A 6,260-nucleotide genomic window follows, 5' to 3' on the forward strand; every position below is an offset into this window, starting at 1 on the left:
AGTACTTTGTAAGACTGATATTCTCTGCTCATTTTGTTAAACAATAGCCAGTTACTTAATTCCACCTGAAGCTCAGAAATAACCTCTTGGAAGAGAAAGAAAACAGAGACAGGATCTTCGAGAAAGAAGCCACTGAAGATGAGAGGATTCTCACCTAAAGAAGATATTCCCAACGACCATGGAAACAGCCACTGAGGAGGATTTTCACCTCGCCATTCCAAATACAATTTTGTTTTGGTACAACACGATGATCTTCAGTTGAGAAAGGATGTCAGCTGCTTAAGAAAAGAGTAAAAAAATTATGCATGTATTTTAGGTTTTGCAATGTTTAGAACAGTGGAGACTGCTTTTGCCTTCAAGAAGCACATCAGTGCAGGACAAAAGAGACTTCAAAGTTAGGAATCTATTACCTGGTATGCTTTGCTACAGACAGTTAACAGTCTCATGCAATAGTAGGGCACTGCATATGGACTTTGCCCGTACAAAGCTCTATGAACTCCAATTTTGCAAAAAGAGAGCAGTCTGTTCATAGAAATATATTCATCAGGGTTTGGACAAGAGCATTTTCTAGAAAAAGCATGCCCTGTGAAGCTGGGATGTCCATTGCTGGAATAAAAATGAGCACAGACTTCTGTGGGGCAGCTGGATTCTAAAGATCCAAAACCGTTCAGCATTTGAGCCCATCTTGCTTTCTTTCACCCTCTGTCGTTCTTCTACAGCTGTTATCTCTACTGCTCCATCTGCCTCTCTCAGCAGGGTACTCTCTATCAGGTAGCAGCAAATGCTGCACTGGCTGCTGTTGGCCAGCATCCATCAGCTTTGGTAGGGAGTGACTGTGCAGGCTGCCCACATCCATTGAGGAACACCAAAGAACTGGATAAACATCTGCTCATCTCACCCTCCCTTCTCCACCCCCTACCTTGAGAATTCAGTTTAAAGCAGTACTTCATTTGTATTTGAACATTAGATCTGGTCTAATAAATAACTTTATTTCAAGCAAACAAACAAAACCCAGAAATGTCATACTTATTTTTAAAACACTTTTCCTTATTTTTTAAACAGTCACAGAAAACATCAAACATTTCAAAAAGTCAACTTCACATTAACAGAAAAGCAACTGAGGCCTGGTTACATGTTCTACTAAAATGATAAAGCAGTGAAAATACCAGATATACAAACTCACCTGATTTCCTTAGAAATGAAGAAACATTGCATGTAAAATTAGTTATACATTGGCATAATACTGCATTAATAGTATGCAAGTTACATTATACTCATTTATATATACCGTATATTATCAACATATATACAATGTATATGATATATAGTGTATATATCTATAAATATATAATTGCATAAACATATGCATGTATTTAATATAATGCAAATTAAATAACATATTCAACATACAGTTACTATGTATATTACATTAATATAATTGTTAGTAAGATACTCATTTGTATACTGTGTAGAAACATCTTTTAATAAGCAGGGAAGTATCTGAAGGAAAATGAGAAATGGAGAATTGACTGACAAGAGATGATTAAACCAGCAGAGTTGCTTATTCTTTAATGCTTGAAGATAATGCAATTGTTCTTTATATTGAGAGACTTAAAAGATCAGGAACAGAAAATAAGTCTGAAACTAAAGAATGATGATAGTGCTACAATTAAAGAAGTATAACCACCCTTCAATAAATCAGGGCTGATAATTAAAAGAAATTTTTTAATCACTGGAGAAATCAGGTTTTGAATTAAGTTTTCTGACAAGAGTAGCGAGGACTAAAGTCCTAAATTTTAAGGAGGGGCTTGGTGATCTTATAATCTATGATCGCTGCCACTGGGCGTGGTCAGACACATACATACTGATGGCTGTACCTGTACAGAATTTCTTATGAAGTGGTTAACATGCACTGGTTCAAATGCTGTGTAACAAAGTTCATAGTTAAACCTGAAGTGGAAATCAGTTCTTAGATGTATTACAGTCTTCATGTTATCTGTCTTTATTAACCCAGGATAATTTGCTCTTTTCCAGTGCTATCATGAAACCAGCAAATAACCTAATACCAAATACCTGGTGCTGTTTTCCAGTAATGATCATCATTCTGAGGACACAATCTTGCTCCATTTACTTCTTGTAATACACCAACATGGACAGAAACATGCTGCTTGAGAAACCCATTTGTACTGTATGTGTGCTTATCCAGCAGCTCCTAAAACAAACGTATCCAAAAATTCAAATGGAATTGTTGCTGTCTTGACATACACTTTAATTGCATCATTTATTCCTGCCACTGCCCAGTGACACCCACTATCATGCATACACAGAATAGTATGAATTTTATCAAGAATTGCAAGCAGAGTATTTCAACAAATTGTAGAATCACCACAATGTCACAATAACCTTGCCACTCCTTGTTTAACTTACTTTGTAAGACCACTTTTCCTACTTAAGAAAAAGGTGATTCCATTTTCAGTCACTGCATTTCAAAACCAACTTCAGATCACCAAATGGTAATAATCAGTAAATGATGATGATCAACAAACTGGTCTGAGCTAGTCCGACATATGGGGCAGCCAGTCTTCTCCCCCACCTCTGAGTGGACACAAACACATTACCGTAAGCTGCATTTTCGTAATGGTAACATTCAAACTGGCACACCTATAGGTGTAGGAAAATAAACCTATTGCTCTGAAACAGTTCCTTACTTTCTGACTGTTCAGCTTGATTCTGAGTGTCTCAGAAGGTACTTCCAAGACAAGTTTGCTTTGCAAAAGATACATTAGGATGTAAGTAACAGTTCAAACTTTGCTCTATATTTCCACATTGCTGTACATAGCAGTAATGCCTTTATAGACTCTCATATTTTAAACTTTGGCGTGGCTTAAATATGTGAAATTATACATACAATTTGTTGTATTATGGAAAACCAATGCAAAACTTATTTAGTAAATTACTGATGAACGAGTTTTAGGGATGAGAACTCAGTAGAAAACTGCAGCACCAACTTTCCCCTTACCTGCTTAGTCTTTTTTATCAGTTTGCATCTTAATTTTTATATTAGCAACTGAACTTCTGCTATACAACATGCCCATTCATTCCAAATGTAATAGCCTCGCTTGAGTCAAGATTTCCCACTCAGCAACTGGTTCACAACACCTCTCAATTGACAATCTTAATCTGATGCATATTAATATTCTGGTAGCCTTTCGGATCATCAGTGTACAATACTCAAAACTGGGCCTGAGTTGCCTGTAATGATGGTCAGTGTTTTTCCTCTCTAGTCAATTACAGTGAACTTAGAATCCATATCAGACTTCTGGGCTTCCTTCAGCAAAATACATATTTTTCATAAAGTCATTAAGACCAAAGAATCTGTCCCTCACTCTGACACACTCAACCCAAGACCCAGATATTTAGTACGTATTCACATAAACTATCTCTGCTGCATTTCACCACCCTGAAATAGGCACCAGCTCTTTAGGGGACGAATGTGACAGTCACCTCCCTTCCATTTCCCTTATCCAAGATGGCTATAGAGAGGGCTGTGTCTGCCCTCAGCTATGATGGTTATCAAAACACTTTCATGGACTTCCTGCCCGGAAAAAGGATGGCCACCGCGGTAGCAGCTTGCTGCCCTTACCTAACATGGATGCTAAAGCGCACTGCCTCCTGTGGTTGTGTGGCAAGTGTTTTGCAGAAATGAAGCATGATCTCACACCTCCTCCTTACTCCTGCTGAGCACCTTACAGCACGAAACACTGAACTCTACAGTTGCTCTCCACAGTTCTAAGATGGGCACTTTCTGGCAAGCATCAAATACCTCACAAAATACCCATACAAGAACTGTATCCTCATGCCAGAACGCAACCACTTTCTGTATTTTTAACTTAGTCTGTGAGTCCATCCCTGGTAACTTCTGAACTCATGCAATTTAAAACGGGAGTGACAAAGTCAGAGATAAATAAAACCCCTACAGCTTCTCGGAAAGGTGGCACTCATGCAGAAAAGGAAGGCTCAAATTAATGACCTCGCTGAAAAGTAGGTAGTGCTGTTGTTACATGAGCCACTTGGCAGCGCCAAATAGTATTAGAAAGGCAGCTGGCACATACCATCACTTCTCCCCAGAGACTGTCAAAGTGGGATTTCTCCAGGGGATGCAGAAGGGTTCACGATACTGTAATACGGCAGTAGCTTACATTTTAAAGGACACAGATGCTTTAGAGTATTAGTTTGTTCTGCAGAAGGACTTGAGAAAGATACCGTGCAGACAATACATCATGAAATGTATCTGAATCTTGACATCTAAAAATTATAAATGCTTACGGAGAACATAAGAAAAAGGTATTACAACTCAATTTATCTGTTTTACTTCATTCTCTTAGGCTTTATAGATGGTAATGGTTTACTTAATTCTCTTAAGTTCTACAGATGGTAATGGTTCTTAATCTTTAAATGTGTCTTTCAGACTCCTTTTTCCTTTGGACGTGCACAAAAATAATATAGAAAATACTCTCAAAAACCTTATTTTCATCTCAACACATACAGCATGCTTTTCTTCTTTGCAGTTCCAAAATAGTCTTATTTCTATTTTTGCAAGTCTTTCCCTCAAATCCAACTCCTGATAGACTTAAATTTATTCATTTTCCACACCCTCTTTTTATAGACCTTTTCTTCCATCTTTTGACTACTTATGGCACCTTGCGTGCTCCAAGCAACATCCATACTGAATTTCCATTTATTTTAAAAAATTAGTAAATTAGGAATATTATTTGTTACAATAGTATGATGTCATAAACAAGCTGATGAAAGCCATGAAGTGGTGTGACAGGTATTTGGTTTTTTTTTTTCCTCCTCCTGTCAGGGGAATTGAAAATTACACATTTACAGTCCTAAAGCTTCCACCTGTTAGTCTTTCTTTTCTTGTTTTAATCAGACTTGTCTCTCTGTTTAATTTCTTTTTTTTTTCCAAAATGGATGTTACAGCCTGGTTTTGCTGTCTTTCTCACTGGATCATTGGAAGAAAACAAGGAAAGTGGGCTGAAATACCACCCCACCACAATCACAGTGCAGTCATAACAAAAAGGAAAAAAAAAATGAAGACAGCCCTGAGATTTTTACTGTGCTGTAACTACTAAGACAGCAATCATGCTTTCTCTCATACATCGCACTGCCTTACCTCGATTGTTGTGCATTTCCCTTATCTTTTGCTGGCTAAACTGCCTGGCTCAGCTCCACTTCTCCCCTCCACAGCTGCCTGGCCTTTCTAGCATCAGAGAATCCTCCCATATCCCTAAATCCTGACACCTTGTCACAGGGTAATTATAGCACTGGCACAACTCCAGCATCTATCTAATATCAAACAATCGCCACTTGTTTGCTTTATAGCAAGTGACTGACGTAAAAATGAATTCAGACCGGAGGGACCTGTTTGGCACTAGCCTATCCTATGACCTTGAAAAAGTAACCACCTTTCCTTGGCTTCTAGAAGATAGGAATAAACGTGCCCTTGGATGATGCTCCTGCACCTACCTACTGAAAACCCTGCACCAGGGACACCACCTCGGTCCCATGACCCAGCCTTGTACCTGCAGCCACGACTCCAAGGGTACCCCTCGCTCCAGCTGACAACCTGGCAACTAGACAGCAAAACACGTCCAGCATTCCTTTCTCCCTTCCCAGCACACATCGAATGACAGTGCAGCTTCCAAGGATTTCAACCTGGGGTCATAAAACGACGAGAAGAGCATAGGGAAAGCAGAAGGATGTTGAGGAACCTCGGCCCTCCTTCATGAGAGCTCTGCTGATAACGTGCCACCCCAGTTTCGCCATAAGTAACTTTAACAGCAAAGGAGCCCCGCTGGCTTCTTTTCTCCCTTTCATCCTCCAGAGGGGAACAGGGGAGGGGAAAGAGATGCGCCGGGGCCTCACTCACCTCAGAGACCTGTCCCCGCTCCCACCTCCTAACACATTCTAGCTGTGGCCTCCCGCCGCAGCCCCTCTCCCAGCTCCACAGGAAACCACAGCCGCCGGCACCCCCATCCCCATCCCCTCAAACAGACCCCTCCCCGCCGCTCCCCCTCCCGCCCCGCGCACCCGGAAGAGAGCAATCACAATCATCACAACCCCACCCTGCTGCCGCGGCCACTGTCGCAGCTTCATCAGGCGCAGTGCGCAGGTGCAGTGTCCCTTTCCGCGCCTGCGCAGCCGCCAGCGCCTTCCCTTTGGTCAGGCCCCGCGGAGGGCAGCTCCTCCCTCTG

The sequence above is a fragment of the Pezoporus occidentalis genome, unplaced genomic scaffold, assembly GCF_034315485.1.
Source record: "Pezoporus occidentalis ecotype Australia unplaced genomic scaffold, CSIRO_AGI_Poc_V1 ctg149, whole genome shotgun sequence".
NCBI classification, from domain to species: domain Eukaryota; kingdom Metazoa; phylum Chordata; class Aves; order Psittaciformes; family Psittacidae; genus Pezoporus; species Pezoporus occidentalis.